Source organism: Anolis sagrei, chromosome 4 (genome assembly GCF_037176765.1).
Source record: "Anolis sagrei isolate rAnoSag1 chromosome 4, rAnoSag1.mat, whole genome shotgun sequence".
Taxonomy (NCBI): Eukaryota; Metazoa; Chordata; class Lepidosauria; order Squamata; family Dactyloidae; genus Anolis; species Anolis sagrei.
The window spans coordinates 210,564,401-210,582,336 of record NC_090024.1 but is presented as its reverse complement, the minus strand read 5'-3'; the positions used below and the strand labels follow the sequence as shown (position 1 = coordinate 210,582,336).

Sequence of the window (17,936 nt, the reverse complement as noted above, 5' to 3'; positions counted from 1 at the left end):
CCGACTTATATTCGGGTGAAGGAGAAAAAGCTGAGAAAAAAAGGCTCTGACGCTGGCTGGTGGAATCCCTGGCCTTGTCTTCGTCCCCATAACTTCCTCCTCCGCTGCAGCTGCAAAGAAGCTGCAAGCGGGGCAAGTGAAGGGGAAACGGAGGCGTGCACCTCCCTCCCTGCACGTCTTGCCATGCACGCTCGCCTCCATTTCTTCCCCATTCAACGCGCATGCAGCCTTTCTTCCTGCTTGTCTTGCTGTGTGCGCTTAAGACTCTTTGCACATTGCACTTGCCCAGAATCCCAACATATCACCTCTTACACCCAGCACTTTTAATCTATACCCTTCATTGGCCCGGCCCTGGTTTTATTGCGTAATAGTGTTTTGTTGTTGTTATTGCTTATGTTTTTAATTTGCTTGTATTATATTGTTATTGTCTGTTGTTGTTGTTGTTTGAGGCCTTGGCCTTTGTAAGCCGCATCGAGTCCTTCGGGAGATGCTGGCGGGGTACAAATAAAGTTTAATAATAATTAATAATAATTCACCCTGTGCGCAACCTGTCTTGCTCTCCGAACAGCAACCCAACTGGGTTGCTATGCGCAGAGGGCGCGTGCATGGCAAATGGGGGGAGAAACGGAGGCCTGCACCTCCCTCCCTGCTTGTCTTGCTGTGTGCATGGAAGGAAGAGAGGCTGCATGCGTGGTGAGTGGGGAAGAAATGGAGGCATGCGTGCGTGCACGGCATGACGTGCAGGAAGGGAGGTACCTGACTCCGTTTCCCCTTCACTTGCCCAGCGCGGAGCTTCTCTGCTCTCCTATTTGCCGTGCGTGCAGCCTGTCTGCCAGCTGGTTTGCTGTGATATCTAATTTTAGTTTTGAAATTAACCAGTAGCGGCTGCATTTCTCACCCTCGGCTTATACTAGAGTCAATATGTTTTCCCAGTTTTTTGTGGTAAAAATAGGTGCCTCAGCTTATATTCGGGTCGGTTCATACTCGAGTATATACGGCAACTTGATTTCCCTACAACGAAGTCCAAACTCAAAATTTGAAGGGTATCTGATTGTTCTGAAAGCAGCCAGCCATGGATTATTTCTGAGGAGAACAGATGACAGTTTTCCTTGCTCGCTGTCTCTGGTATAGGGGCCTCTGGGGTGCCCAATGTCGAAGGCGTTAATTAGTTATTGGTTAACTAATTACTGGTTGATAAAAATTGACTTGAAATGGCTTGTCCAAGCCTGGATCTCACTGGGACCAACTACAGACATGTCTTGCTTCCAAGATTCCCTTGTGATCTCTGATCTAAAACAGCTCTCTTTATCTCAGGCAAAGAGGTGGGCAAATGGCTGATACAAACCTGGAAGGGTTTTCTTAAACCCCATCCTCATAAAACGAACATAAAAGTAACTACAGTGTTTCCTCACTAATTCAGTTTTCTTATAGCGCACTCGCTGTTTTGCGGGTTTTTGAAAATATTAATAAAAATATAAAATATTTACGTCCAGTGGAGGCCAGGGACCCCAAAAGTGTGGTGGCCTGAGGCACGGTGGGGAAGGCCTGCCTCCCTGGTCTGCTGCTGCCTGTGTGGCTCGGGAGGCTCTGCAAAGGTCTGCAGAGGCCAGGGAGGAAGGCAGGCAACGTTGGGATTGGCCGAGAGGCAGGTAAGAAAGTGCGGGCTAGAAAATAATATATAAAATAATGTATAAATATTAAAATTAATATGGCATCCCTACTTCACAGATTTTCATTTATTGCGGGAGGTCCTGGAACGGAACCCCCACAATAAGTGAGGGAACACTGTACTGTAAAACTGAGGCAGCCTGACAAAAGGAACAGGAACTTATACAGTTCCAGCACAGCTATATCAACAAGACTTTAACTATGTAATCCTGTCTGTTTTAAACTAAGATTGACAATATTTACTTTCATTTGGATTGACGCCAAATGAAATAAGCAATTAAACCCAATAAAGTACTAATTTATTAGGAAGGTGAGGCCCTTCCTGAAAGGTTCTACAAAAGCAAATAATTTTGGAAACCTGTAAACTGTTTTAATCTCCTAGCAGCAAGAATGGGTCGGAGTTAACAATTAAGGTGTTGTATTACCTGGGTTGACTTTTTTTCTTTCTTTTTTTAAGCAGGTCTTTTCAGAGATGTAGGTAACATTTTTGAGTACACTGAACATTACTTGAAAATCCAAGAGTGCAGGTATAACTACATTTTTCCCATTATCATAACCTGAACAACATAGTCTTGTTTCAAAAGTTCCCTTTCCAGTCATGATGAAAAAAAAAACAAATTTCCACTATCTTCAATTATACACTGAAGTTATGATATCATTTACATTTCAAAAGTCGGAGGAAACAGGAATCTTAAACGTTTATTCACATTCCCATCCTGCCATAATCAGTTGTACACCAGTTTAAGTAAGATCAAATTCTGCAATTTCTTACCTACATGTGGAGCTCTGTGCAATACTGTTAAAAGGGGCTTCATGTGGATATATCAATTTCTACTTTGTTATTGTATGCTTTCTGGTCCCAGTCTGGTATCTCAGAATTCAAATCCAACACTCAAATCCCCTGGCGCCAGTGGTGTTATTACGTACATAACAAGAAGTCAAGAAACAACTTTTGCTAATGGTATACAGAATGGAATTTAAAACCATCGTTCTTGTGGCAGCCTAAATATATTACATGCATATTACATATGCATGTAATATTGATAAGTTACTGGTTTTTCTAATGTGGAAAGCTGATAATTTATTTTAATCACCGTTGTTGTGTGCTTTCTAGTTGCTCCTGATTTACCGAGATCTTAAAGTGAATCTATCATGAGGTTTTCTTGAAAAGATTTATTCAGAATGGGTTTACTTTTGGTCTCCTCTAAGGATGAGAGACTGTTATTTGCCTAAGATCATCCAGTGGTTTTATATGGCTGAGAAGTGATCTGAACCTTGGTCTCTAGAGTCATAGTCCATAGTCAAATCACTATCCTGTACTACACTGGCTCTCACAATTTAGGCAAAGAAGTAAAATGTGTACTATTATCAGTGAGATCTCAGGTTCTCAGATCTTTTTAACGCATTTTGTAGTAAAATTACACTGCTTCTATGCAGTACACAAACTGGTGGTTTCTGGACAAGTATCTGCAAGCTATGAGCAGCTGGTCCACACAGGAATCAAACAGCTGTAGTTTGGAAATATGGCCCTGGCATATTGGGAAAGATACCCTTCCAGTCCCCCACATCAACTAGCTTACAAATCAGTGCCCTAAAATACTACAGGTTCTTTCAGAACTCCCCAACCTTGCAAATATCCTGCCAGATGTCATGGAATCTGATACTAATAAAGGCCAAATGGAGGTATATCATGGCATATCAGAAGCAGGTCAGAAGAAGCCACTCTGAAATGTTTTAAGATTGCTCTGTTAAACAAATTAAAACTAATCAGTAACTCTGTGTAAGCAGTGCAAACTACACAACTGGCTTTAATTTTATATACAATATTATCTACTATATTACTATACATTTATCCTGGTGCACTTTTCTTCAACACATGGTCTAAGTGGGCAGGGCTTCCACTGAAACAAAAATAGTCACTAAATACAAAGAAAAGCTTTGTCAACAAGACAGGGACAACAGGAGTTATAGGGTGGAATTTGAGAACCTATCACAGGCAGAAAAAATCCCAGCAAGGAATAACCCACTCTACATAACAGTCCCATTCTAGTCTGCTTTGATCCAACCATGCCTGGAATAATGTGTACTGTTATAGGTACCACAACACATGGGGAAAACAAAAGTATACTGACAATTTGGAGCATATCACAAGAAGGGCAACCAAGGTGGCAAAAGTTTGGAAACCAAGACCTATGTGGAACAGCTAAGGGAGTTGGGCACATTGGAAGGGGAGAAGATAAATATGGTAGTAACCTTTAAATATCTATGGAGATGTCATGTAGAGTATAGAGCAAACCTGTTACCTGTTGGTTCAGAAACTAGGGCATTGACAAAGTGTCTCGAATTACAAGAAAACAGATTCTATGTAAACTACAGGAATAACTCCAAGCAACAATACCTGTTTAACAGTGAAATGAATGGTCTCAGAGGACATCAAACTCGCCTTCACTTAAGCTTTTAAAACAGGGATTGGATGGCCATCTCTTGGGAGTGCTTTAGTGTGTGCGGCCTAACAAACCCCACTGCAGCAGCCTACAGGGCCTTCCTGAAGCACAAAACCTGGGGAGCCCCGCTGCCGCCATGGCCTGCAAGGCCTCCCTTGCATAGCAGAATGGGGTAGGACTGGATGGCCCCTGGGGTTGCTCTTGTTGTTATTATTATTATTTTATTGACACAAAGCACAGTGTGTCACAGCAAACGAGATCTATATGCTGGATTTCATATCCAAAAATCACAAGTTGAACACTTCCCAAGCGTCTAGGACTGGATGCCACCTTGTCATGATGGGGAGCTTAACTGCTCCAAGGACACTGAGAGCTGTGCTGGTGGTAGTGTAACTACCAGCAGGTTCAACCAAGTCAGAGACGTCTCAGCTGAGGAGTGGAACTAAGAGCACCTAACCCATTAGCACTATGGAAAAACAAACCAAAACCTCGACCAAGCCAGTATAGACTTTACTGGCTTGGTCGAGGTCCAGGATAAAAAGGACTACGATTGATGCTGCTGATTCTGGACATTCATCAACAAGTGGGCTACAGAATCAAAATACAAATGAACATTCACAGAAGCGGCAAAAATATACAATGCCAGAAAACTGCACAATAATAATAATAATAATAATAATAATAATAATTGCTATTATTATTCTTACAAAGACTGAGTGGCTTTCTGTTGTGAGCTAACAATATATTAAAAACAATATGAGCTGGAGGGAAATCAGAATAAAAGTATAATTATAAGATTAAAAACAATAATTGGTTTGTCATTAAACCAATAAACATTAAAAATATCAAAATGCATACAAACTGTTTTAAAGTCTTCAAAACAGCACCACATACCATTAACAGCTTTGTCTTCATAAGTTTATAAAAGTATGGTTTTTCTCTGTCAGTGGAAGCAGAATAATGACGGGGATTTCTTGACCAAAGTTTGGAGTGGCCACCAGAAGGACCCTCTCCCTTGTTCCCAACAAGCAGGACCAAGGTGCCTCTCTATAAGGGAGATATAGCCGTTCAACTAACCTGGACCCAAGCTTTACATTACTTTGTATGTCAAAAGCGACACTCTGAATTGCCCTTGGAAATGGGACAGGCAGCAAATGGAGTTGTTGCAACAAGGAAGTCAAAAGCTCCCTGTGGCCAGCTCGAGTTGGCACTTTGGCTGAAGCTCTTTGGGTTGTACAAACACATGCTGTAGTTAAAATAGCTTATAATTATAAGGCCATTTCATGGTCTGTAGGTCCATAATGACCATAACGCTACAAGCTTGGAAACATGTTGACTTCTCTGGACAAATTTTTAGTGATAACGCCTACAATCATAGCTGGCATTCATGCCACTTTCAGAAACAGGGTCAAATCCTTCACTGAATGATGTAAGTTATCTATGAAGATAGAGTCCCTATAATAGGAGAAAGGCATGAAAAACATAAAATAAATAATAAAAATATAGCCAAATCAAAGTATGTCTTCAAAGGTTCTGCTTTAAAAATTACACCTGTTTCAAAATATATAACTTTTTCTGAATGCTTCTGATCTCCAATGCAATCTTAAATACATATAAAAAAGTTGTACTTGGTTGTAGCAACATTAACAAGTAAGCTTTTTTCTTGTGCTTTTCACTGTAAGTTTTTTTCTTGTAATTGCTTTTAGCAATTATCTGCCTACACACATATTTGCTGCTATCAATACTTTCTCATTCACATGCCCCAACACATGTGCTGTTATCTACCCATGAACACCAATATAACAGGAAAGAAAGCAGGACAGATAACCACTATTACTGGTGTACTGACAGCAGCTGTTCTCTACTGTCTTGCTACCAACAGAACGTAAACCCTGTATCTGGTAATACAGATCTGTAGTCAATGGACTGGATATACACCCAGCATGATGAGCTACTAGTTTGCTTTCTAACTAACTGCAAATTCACCTGAAGCATGTTCTAACCAAAGTTAACCCGAACAGTGAATCAATTAATGCTTTAAAAATCAAAGACATACTATAATTCCTCTAGTCTAGCCCACAAATGTGGACTTTAAATTTCCACTCTATGATTCAGTTATTACAAAATGTAGAAATAATAGTCTAGTGGGGGGGGGGGGGGAGGCTGCGATGTGTAAAACTTCACTTGTTTCAAGGGTTTGTCCTAACATAGAACTGTGAATTTCTGTCTCAAAGTTCCAGCATTATGGGGCCACTGTTTACAAGTTCTGAAAATATATTCCCTATTTCACCACAGTAATATCCAATTTCCAATCTTTATGAGCTAGAACTCCCATAATTTGGATGACTGACCAACAGTTTGGGGAACTGAAATCCAACATCATATGGAAACTAATGCTTGAAAACCATAGTCTAGCACTACATTCAGATTTTTTTTTTAAAAAAACTAGATTTTAGACTACTATCAAAACACCATTTTGTCCATGAGTCTCCATTAGTAGAGGGTGGTATGTATGTTTCAATGATTAACTGATAACAAATTATGTTAATTACCTCTATGTTTTAGCAGTAAAACCCATGCATACACAGCTACAATTATACTGCAGGATTTTAATCTTTCAGATTTGATAATAACAATCTTAACAAAATTTTGAGATTTCTTTTAACAAGCATATTGAAATCTTTCAAACTTTAATGAAACAAACACAAAGAAAATTTAATTCCAAAGTTTTTACAAGAGCTGGGTTTTATGGATTAGGGAAGATTATTAATTTTATTACAAAATAAATCAAATAAATTGCAACCAGTATGTATTATTCTGCAAGTTCATGTTTCATAACAGTACTTTGAGCCAATCTGCCCTCCTCCCCTGCCATGGCAAATTAACTTCAGAGACAAGGAATAAGGCGAGGAGAGATCTGCCTCACTCTGCTGACAAACCAATACTGGCCGGTGTGTGTGGCCTCCAACAAAGTACAGTACATTCTTTGGCAAAGTTTATTCAAGCCTGTTTCTGCACTCCTCTTAACATTTTCAACTTGGGAAACACTATACTGGAAGACACTAACTGACCTCAATTCATTGATGCTTGCTACACATATACAGCAAGGCATACCTCCTCAGTCTCAGAGGAAGGCAAAGGCGAACTCCCTCTGAACAAATTTGTCAAGAAAGTCCTGGTAACTGCTTGGCCTAAGTGTCGTCATAAGTCACAAATAACCTGAAGACACACAACAACAACGATTTAACTTGCACTTCATTTTGCTGCTAAATAGATGAAGGACTCCCCCAACCCAAACAACCCATAAAGCATTTGTATTTTCGAGCCGTGAGGAGAGGCAAGATAGAAATATAATAATAACAATAACATTTTTTCATAATAAAAGAGTAAGGAAAAAAAACAGAAAAAAGAGAGCAATAACAAAAATAGAGATTACTTCTACATTCTATCCATATTTTCACATGCCTTATCTTTCTAGTTCTGTAATCTTCCATGTATGTATTTTTAAACTTAAAGGCTAAGAATTGTCACACATTGTGTTGTTGCAATTATGTGCCTTCAATTTGTTCCTGACTAATGGCAACCCTAAGGCAAACCTATCTTGGCAAAATTTGTTCAGAGGGTGTTCTGTCTCCCTCTGGGGATGAGAAAGTGTAGCTTGCCAAAGATCATCCAGTGGGTTTTAACCGCTGTGCATATTCTGGATATAAATCATTTACAGGATAATGACAATAGACCATGCTTAACCAACAATGATCTCTTCCAAATACAAAGGTACACAAGTGGCATGTAGGTCTGCATAAATGTTTTATATATTTTTCAAAACTACAACTTGACATGTTGTCAGAACTACAGTGGCACAGATCCCAGTGTTCCACAAACGACTACATTCACAGGGTAGTCACCTAAATTCCTGTAATCGGCTGCAAAATTCAACTGTTGCCCCATCAATGCTCTTAATTTTAATACATATCTCCAAAAGTATGCCTCCTGGGATATAAATAAACTCACATTTTGATTCACAGGTTCCTTCCACACTGCCCTTTATCCCAGGATCTGGTCGGATTATTTGTTTATCTCAGGTTCTCTGGCAGTGGGGGCTCATATATTACAGTTGCAAGCAGATAATCTGGGATAAGATCCTGGGATAAAAGGGCAGATTGGAAGGGCCCACAGATAGCCTTGCATAGTTTGTGTTTTATATTTGAATGTTATCCCATTGATTTGTTTTGCAATTATATAGTATAGTTTTAAGATTTGTTATTGTTCTTTTTCTCTGCGTGGGTATGTGTGCACACATATGTTTTAAACCGTATGGCTCTGGTAGGACACATTGTTTCTTTGTTTTACTGTAAAATGCCATGTACATTTGATGTTACTATATAAATAAATGATAACAACAGCAGCAGCTGAAGGTGTAAGTAATTCATCTAGTTGGGTTACTCAGTTAGAAATCTTTCCATTTCTTTTGATTTAAAAACATTTAATTGGTGATACTAGTAGAATTGAAATGGTGATTTATATGTTATAAAGTACGTGCCCTATCAAATTATGTTCCACCTCATCTGCACAATGAACCATTGCATGAAATATGTATGGAATTTTTATGCTTTGGAGTTTAATGCAAAACACAAGATTTGTGAGAGATTTTGTAGTGCTTATAGCGCTATAAGCACTGAGTCTTGGGTCCATAAAATGCTTCCGTTTCCTACTAAACTTTATCTGATGAATTTAGCAGATCAAAAATATACATTGGGGAATAACACAAAGCCTATTACTATGATATTGACTGTCAGTTGACAGAGGGCAGTTAAAAGGAAGTACTGTATTTCTTTATGAAAGACATGAACTTAACAAAGAAAAATTTGTTAACAAAAAGTCAAATAATGGGCGGTGAGTTATAAGATTTTTTTTAAAAAAAAATTAAATTCACAGGGGCTACATCTAAACAAATATACTAGCTGTGATGGGTGAATAAAACATTAAGTTTCAGAAACACTATGCCTCAGTTCAGTTGGTGGACAATGCCATTGCCTTTATGCCCTACTAAAAGATATGATAGACAAAAGCTAGAATCATAGACCTTTGGACTAGAGTTCTACTAATATTCCTATTACATGTTAATAACACTACCATTGCAGAGGATATTCAAGTGCTCTTACGGACTAGAGGAAGATTTCAGATGTTGGCTCTATCCCAGCCAGACAATTATTTCAAACATATGATATTCCCGGAATCTTTGAAAAGTTGAGTTAATGTTCTTCTACCTTTGAGGAAAACATTAAAATTTGTATTAATTTAAATAAAGTACAGTATTTATTTGAGTGAGTGAGAGACTCCACTGTCATATATGATGTATACCTCACTGTTGAAGGTGTACATTACAAAAATGGATTTGACATCTAATGTAATGTGCCCAATAACATAGGCATAGCATGTCAGAGAGGTAGGCAGCATAAATGAGGCCACCTGGGAAGACACAGTCTTTCATCTGACCAAAGCTCACTTTCCCTCTGTGAGGCCAAGGCTCGGTAGCCTTGTGATGTTTCCAACTGGCTTCTTCACAAGGCCTTCAAAACCTCCCCTTCTTGAATAAGGCCATTTGGGAAAGGTGCAAGGATGGTGAGTTTGCCATTCTCAACCTGATGGAGGAGTGAGCCTGGGGAGTGGGAGTGAGAGACCCCAAGGGCTGCCCACGATGCACAGCTGAGCCCTGGCACAGAGGGAGTTGGTGAGGGCAATACTTCTTGTTCCTTTGGCTAGAGAGGCTTCCGCAGCAAGAATGACTGGGTTGCCAGTTGGGCACTCCTTATCTTTCTCTGGATGCCCCAGAGCCCTGATGCTGGCAGAAACAGCCTCTCTGCACCCCCCACCCCCCGCTGGGACTTTTCACACCGGGGGGGGGGGGGGTTACCTGCGCAATTCTAACATACCATCAAATCTAATGCATACCTCAATTTTGGCAATGTAATTTAGCCAAGAAGGGTGTGCATTAGACTCAAGTAAATACCGCAAAAGGGTCAGTAATTGAACAGACTCCAAAGAATAATGTTCTAAGTGTCACCTAACTGCCAAAGAATGTGAACAGAACAGAACCGGGGAGGCAAATTTTACGGCTGTTAAGAAGATGTCATCACCAATAGCACAGCATCTTCTGTTTTGAATTATTTTCCCAGGTGTTTTCTTTCTTTTAGGATTTATAAACATTTGTTTTTATGACTTGTTTTGAATCTGAGTTTATTTTTTGTTTACAATCATCATGCACTGCAATACGTTAACAATTTCAATAACTTATTTTACAAATCTGAGTAGACATCTTTGTTTTGCATCTGTATCCCTGTGTGTTGTTGGCTCTTATCCATTAGAAAAATTTGCATGTTAATTGCCAAATGAGCCGAAACAAAGGTTAAGCAATATTTGGTAAGATCTACAAAACCAGGGCTGTTTAGGGTTTACTAATTAAGGAGTTACAGTGCTATGCTAACAATGCATCACCAAATGTGCAAAGCAGTAACAGAAGTACTAGTCATAGGGCTGCACATTCAAGTGCTTTTCTTGGAAATAGTCTCAATGGTTTGGAAATATATATGTGTGGAATTATATTTTGGTCAATGGAAATTTCACTAATTTTTAAAGAAGTACGTTTAATAATAAGGCATATGTTTTGTCTAACTTGAAATTGCATTAAGAAATATCAATATGAAGCAAGCAGCATGTCAGGTTTGCAGCAAGACATACCTACTCCCAAAACATTGTATCTACTTAGGTGTACTATTACTTGAAACTCTTAAGTAACTATATAACACATCAAAACTAATTGGGTCACACAAACAGAGGGAAGACAATCTTCATTTTATAATCACGTTGAAAAATACATATAAATATATATTAGACTATATACATTTTGGTAAATATACATTGTAAAAAACAAAAAAAGCACTTTACATGCTTAGCAAGTTAATATATATTCTTTTCTACATTCTAACACAGTGGTTCTCAACCTGGGGTCCCCAGATGTTTTTGGCCTACAACTCCCAGAAATCTCAGCCAGTTTATCAGCTGTTAGGATTTCTGGGAGTTGTAGGCCAAAAACATCTGGGGACCCCAGGTTGAGAACCACTGTTCTAACAGGTATAATCTTCAATGAAATTATGCTTCTGCTAAAACAAGCAGAACGGTGCCACCAGTATAACTTCTCTGAATGTTGAAGAGGATCAAGAAAGCAAGATTTGGGGGACTGTACTTTCACATCATTCCAGGAGCATGGCAAGTTATTTTACAACCTATAAAATGGAAAAATGTTCAACCCAATTGCACAGCAGGTCAGCTTCATGAATGTAAAGCCTCTATAGGATTCCAGTTAATACAAACGTACTGAAATCAAATATCTCAAGAAACAACATGAGTCCTAATCAATAAGGTCTCTAAATATCTGTCAAACGTCTTTGGCTGCAAGCCTATGATTACTGGAAGGTATTTTGGTGCCATAGAGGGATGTTCCCTTCCTTCTGAGGAAGGAGAGAGAAGTCCAGCCTCATGCACATCCTGCCAGGTGCTCCAGAAACAATGGCATTTGCTGCTCCAGCATCAGTAGAGGAAAAAAGGAGTATTCCATGGGTATGTCAGAGGAAAACTATGGATTCAGAGGATCCACATCACTCCCATTCTTCTAATGCTCTCTCAGAGTTGAGGAAACATATGGTCAGACATGATATTGGTGTACGTAATCTCCCTCCCATCACTACCAATAAGGGAAAAATAGTTACATTAAAAAAATAAAACAATGGGGGAAAGGTTATATAGAAAAGGTTATATAGAAAAGCAACTGCTCCCTCTTCCTCCCTCATGCCAGCATGAGCCTAGCTTGATTTTGGACAAAGGAATTTGTCTGTCTTTGGATCTCATACCCATTGATAAGATAATCACTATCAACTAGTTAATACTGAATTTAGTAACATTCTCAAACACAGAAATACGAAAATTAAAAATACTTTAAAATGTATGTCTCATTACTGTTGTTGTTTCCCCCTTGTACTAGGGAGGCAACTATGCTACTAAATAGAATAAAACAGAACTAGTTCAGAGTTTGGTCAGCAGCTTGAACTATCAGTCCATGACTTTGTCCATACTGTTCAGAATACAGGACGTTTTAAGTTCCAAAGCTGACATATTAACTCACAAGGTGGAAGTTACTTCTTTGGAAGCTTTTAAACAGAGGCCCGATGGCCATCTGTCAGAGATACTTTGATTGTGCTTTTCCTGCATGGCAGGGGGTTGTACTAGATAGCCCGTGTCGCATCTTCCGACTCAATGATTCTATGAATCTACAATCCCATGTGTAACCGACCAAGCTTGTCTGAAATGTCTAGCAACTACGAATAGAATTGTATGTAAAGCACTATTTCAAATGGGTGGGGAGAGGGGGAGTCCTTGAACTGGTGCTGGTCTAGGAGCCATCATCTGTCAATCACTGCCGTTTCCAGGAAAAAGGGTAACAACTGTAGCAAAAAGGCATAAACATGTACCATTCCTGACACTTTGGGGGGGGGGGGGTGGCATGCTGGTCCTCAATATTAGATTCCAAAAAGAACTGCTGTAAGGCTCCTAATATAATATACAAAATAATAAACGAGTCAATTGTTAACTTCATGGGATTGACTTCTTAGTAACATCAAACTACAAGTCCACTTGCTCGAGATCTGATAATTACAACAGCTTTAAAGTGTTTCCTTCAAATCAGGAGTGGTCCTCGGGCCATGTCAGCTCACACATTTTTATTTATTTATTGCAGCCCTTGACTTCCCCCACACTTCCGAGACTATACTGTCTGGCAAAAGAAAGGAAATAAAATCCAAGAGCTTCAACTGTCCCTTTAAATAAAATAGCCCCCAAGCACTGTTTAATATTTTGTGCATCTGAAAGGTTTAATTTGTGGCCAATTTTGTCACTCTGAATGGCTTCGGGACATTTACATATATCCTTGCATATAAATAAACAAGACATAGTATGAATTATGAACACATTATCAAAGTGGATATAATTGAAAATGATGTCAATATTTTGCTCATTAATTTTAACAACTTTCAATAAACCTTTAGCCCAAGATATCTAAACAATAGAAAACCCTTCCAGAACAACTGCTAGAAATTAAACTCTTCTGTATATTTCTTCTGTGTAGTCAATAGGATTTATTCCATGGGAAGTGTGCATGGACCTGCAACCTTGCAGTTCAGCAATCTGCATAAGCCACTGATTTCAAAATAAAGGAAATATTAGCTGCATAAAACATGATTGAAAATCTAATGACATAAAGTACATTTTAAAAACATACTGCAACATGAGCATCATCATACACGTAAAATCTTTCAAAATAATTTCAAAACATTACTAAACTATAATTTCACAAATATATCGCCTCTATTTAAAAAACAAAACAAAAAAGAGGTCTACCCATCACTCTACAATTACAAAAAGTACTTAAATCAGTCTTTAGTGAATTAGCACTGGACTCTGGAGCCTAAGATTCAAATCCCTGCTTGACCATGGAAACCAGCTGAGTGACTTTGGGCAAATCACACTCTCTCAGCCTCAATCCATCTCTGAATAAATTCTGCCAAGAAAAACCAAAAATAAGTTTGCCTTAGGGTCATCATAAATTTGAAATGACTTGAGACACACAATAACTGGCACATTTTATTCCAATCAGAAAGAGCAGGGGTGGGCAATTGTGGGAAGTTATTTAGACTTGTGGCACTGTAAACCCAACCACAACAACAACAAAATGAAAGCCAGAAATGTTGCTCCTCAGTGCCCTTTAGGGGTTATGGCAGGGCGTATTTTCACAAAGCTCTTCACCCTCCCAACTACTAAACACCAAATCAGTTGAGCTAATATCTGAACAAGCATAGTGTGAATGGCCTCAGCTGCCATAAGACTTTTCTCCTGCGTTTATTTCTAACAATGCATTTATATTTATTTCTTTTATGACTCATCTGTTCACAGAAATTATTACTATTACTATAAGAACTTTCAAAAACCTCACATTGAAATTATTTACAAAATGTTTGCATTCTCTCCAAACAATTCCCAATCTTATAAAAGGAGGAGTACAAACTATCTGAACTGTGCCTAAACCAAAAGAAATTCTACCTTTTCTCTTCAAACAAAACAACAGCAGTGACGGAAACTAAGAACTGTTAATGTCAGTATAACAATATTATACTGCACTAACTATATTTTTCACTCTCTTGTACTCTTTTAAGAGCTCAGAGCAGCATTTTGTGTTTGTATACGTGCCTTCAAATTGCCTGTTGTCTCATAGCAACCCCCTGAATTCTATAGGGGTTTCTTAGGCAAGGAATACTCAGAGGCGGTTTTGCCAGTTCCCTCCTCTGAAATATAGCCTACAGCACCTGGTATTTATCAGCAGTCTCCCATCTGAGTATTCATCAGGGCTGACCCCACATAGCTTCCAAGATCAGACAGGATCTGGTGCCTATAGGCTATTTAGACGCTAGAGCCTCACAATAAACATGTGAGATGACAGGAAGGACACAAGAGAGCACCCAGCAAAAACCAGTTCACCGTTCATGCAGAAATTAGGTACCTTGGTAGGATAAACATAACAACAGTGTCAAAGGAGATTGTAAATAAACAGGGCCATGTGCCAAGCCGAGTCCTAGTTGAATAGGACTCCACGGCATCCCATATATGCACAGCACACCCACAAAGTGTCACAGCTAGGTGAGCATTTGATCCAGGGTTTTCCCTTCCAGACTAACCTACCAATTTATCCACTGGCTTCTTTCCAAAGATGGGCGGGATTTCCCAGTAAGTAGTAGCTAGTGCTGCTTTGATATGGCCACTAGATGACAGAGACACATGCAAACCACAGGGAATAAGAACAAGGAATATGTTTTGATACCAATACATCCTGAAGAGGTGGCAGATTAAAGAGCAGAAGAGGAACAGAAAATAGTACCTAGAGGCCTGCTGGCAAGTGAAATTAAAAACCTGGGATTTCCAAAAATCACATCCCTTATCAAATGACATTCCACCTTTCTTCAGACATAGGAGAATATTTTAACTATATTGTACCTGGCTTGAGGCATGAGGAGAGCTGGCTAACAAATACTGTATCATCATCATCATCATCACTACTATTATATTTATTTGCTTTATTTTTATCCTGGCTTTCTTGTGATACAGGGACTCAGGGCTGCTATGTATTTTATGTATTTATATTATATCCTGCCTTCAGCCACGAGGAGAGGCAGGTAACAAATAAAGTATTATTCTTACTATCACTACTACTATTATATTTATTTGCTTGGTTTTTATCCCACCTTTCTCCCTATACAGGGACTCAAGGCAACTATGTATTTAGTGTGTTTAAACTATGTTGTACTCTGCCTTGAGCCTTCAGGAGAGGCAGGTAACTAATACAAGGTGTTATTATTACTACAATTGTCATCATTATTTGCTTTATTGTTATCCCATCTTTTTCTAAATACAGGGACTGGGGGGGGGCAGTAATGTGTTTTAACTATACTGTACTCTGCCTTTGAGACATGTGGAGAGGCTGGTAACAAATACAAGAACTGTATTATTATTATTACCATTAGTTGTTGTTATTTGCTTTATTTTTATCTTACCTTTCTCTCAATACAGGCTACTCAAAGCAGCTATGTATGTTATCATTACTATTGCAGTTGCTGTTATTATTCTTTTATTAGCCTACCTTTCAATACAGGCTACTCCAAGCAGCCTGTATTTTATCATTACCATTAGTGTTATTGTTATTTGCTTTATTATCATCCTACCTTTCTATCAATACAGGGTACTCAAAGCAGCTATGTATTGTATCATTACCATTACTGTTATTGTTATTATTTGCTTTATTATTATCCCACCTTTCTCTCAATGCAGGGACTCAAAGCAGCTATGTATTTTATCATTACCATTAGAGTTATTATTATTATTATTTGCTTTATTACCATCCTACCTTTCTCTCAATGCAGGGACTCAAAACAGCTGTGTATTTTATCATTACCATTAGTGTTGTTATTATTATTTGCGTTATTACCATCCTACCTTTCTATCAATACTGGGTACTCAAAGCAGCTATGCACTGTATCATTACCATTACTGTTATTGTTATTATTTGCTTTATTATTATCCCACCTTTCTCTCAATGCAGGGACTCAAAACAGCTGTGTATTTTATCATTACCATTAGAGCTGTTATTATTATTTGCTTTATTATCATCCTACCTTTCTATCAATACAGGATACTCAAAGCAGCTATGTATTTTTATGCATTTTATCATTACCATTACTGTTGTTGTTATTTGCTTTGCTATTATCATCCTCTCTTTCAATACAGGGTACTCAAAGCAGCTATGTATTTGAACTATAGTATAATCTGTGAGGAGAGGCGGGTCACAAATTAAAATCATCATCATCATCACTATTATAATATATATCTCTGGACAACAGAAGGCCTCAAGATCTGACCAAACAATCGCCTATTATGGAGGGAGGGGGTGAATGAATGGCGGAATTAAAGAAAGAGGGCCTCTCCACCAAGGAATGATAGGCTTCAAAATACAGCCAGGAATCCAGGGAGCGGCGTGCCTCTGAGCTTTTGAGGGAGAGCAAAGGAAGCCAAGGGTTGGGGGTATTTCTTCTTCAACAGTATTCTACTGGGAGGCACCTGAGGCGACCCCCTGCCTCCAGGCCTACTCCCCCAGGCTTCCTCCTTCCTCCTCGTAGACAGCCATCAAGATGCCCACGCCAAAGTCCTCCGCCCCACAGCCCACTCCTCTCCCACCAGGCCCACCCCTGAGGCAGACCCTCCCTGGCTGCCCCTCCGGCCCCGCGGCGCACTTCCTCCTTACCAGCCCGACAGGCGACGGCTTCTCGCCTAAGATGGCAGCCAGTCCAAGTCCAACCTGAGGCGGCGACTCTCCAAAGTCGGGCAGCGCGGGCGCATGCGCAAGAGGCGCGAGGAGCACGAAGGTGGGCGCGGGACTACACGCCCCAGCAGGCCTCGGGAAGGCTCGCGCTCGCTCTGATTGGTTACCGCGGAAAGCCGGGAGGGGAGGGGGAGGGAAGCCTGCTGATTCGGGTGAGAAGGAAGAGCCTGGTTCGACTTGTGGGTTTCGCTTTGATCCTGTTGACGCAGAAGGAAGGGTTTTGACCTTTTGCCCAGCTGTTATGCCGCAACTTTCAAGTACACAAGTCCTTTTATTTCTTTGTGTCACGCTCATGTTTCCAGAAAGGGGCACTGTAGATTTAACACGCTTTGACACCGATTTAATGCTAGGGTAGTGGTGTGGAAATCATCCATAGGACAGATGGCAAGCTATTTAACCTCAGCAGAATGAAAGCCAAAACCATGGTCACAACAACATCTGTTAGAACTCCAATATGCTGATGATAATGTAATCTGTGCTCATTCAGAAGAAGACCTACATGCCACTCGAAATGCCTTGGCAGAAGCATACAAGAAGCGCGGCCTCTCATTTTTTTGTGTGTGTCAGGAGAAAATGCGGAGGCCGTGACAGACTTTGTATTTCTAGGTGCAAAGATTACTGCAGATGCAGACTGGCCAGGAAATCAGAAGACGCTTACTTCTTGGGAGGAGAGCAATGTCCAGTCTCGATAAAATCGTAAAGAGTAGAGACATCACACTGGCAACAAAGATCCGCATAGTCAAGATGCTGAATCCTGAAGATTTGTCACAAAGTAAGAGAAATGACAAAGATCCGCCTAGTCAAAGCCATGGTATTCCCTGTAGTCACCTACAGATGTGAGAGCTGGA

General features: G+C 39.6%; 1 protein-coding gene across 1 annotated transcript in view; it reads right to left on the bottom strand.

The window, feature by feature from the left end:
• ITCH (itchy E3 ubiquitin protein ligase) overlaps positions 1-17,106 on the bottom strand; it is a 57,251-nt gene extending 40,145 nt beyond the window's left edge. The window contains exon 1 of the mRNA XM_060772326.2: positions 17,011-17,106. The gene's annotated coding sequence lies outside the window, so the exon portion shown is untranslated. The remainder of the gene's footprint in view (positions 1-17,010) is intronic.
• Positions 17,107-17,936: the final 830 nt, after the last annotated feature.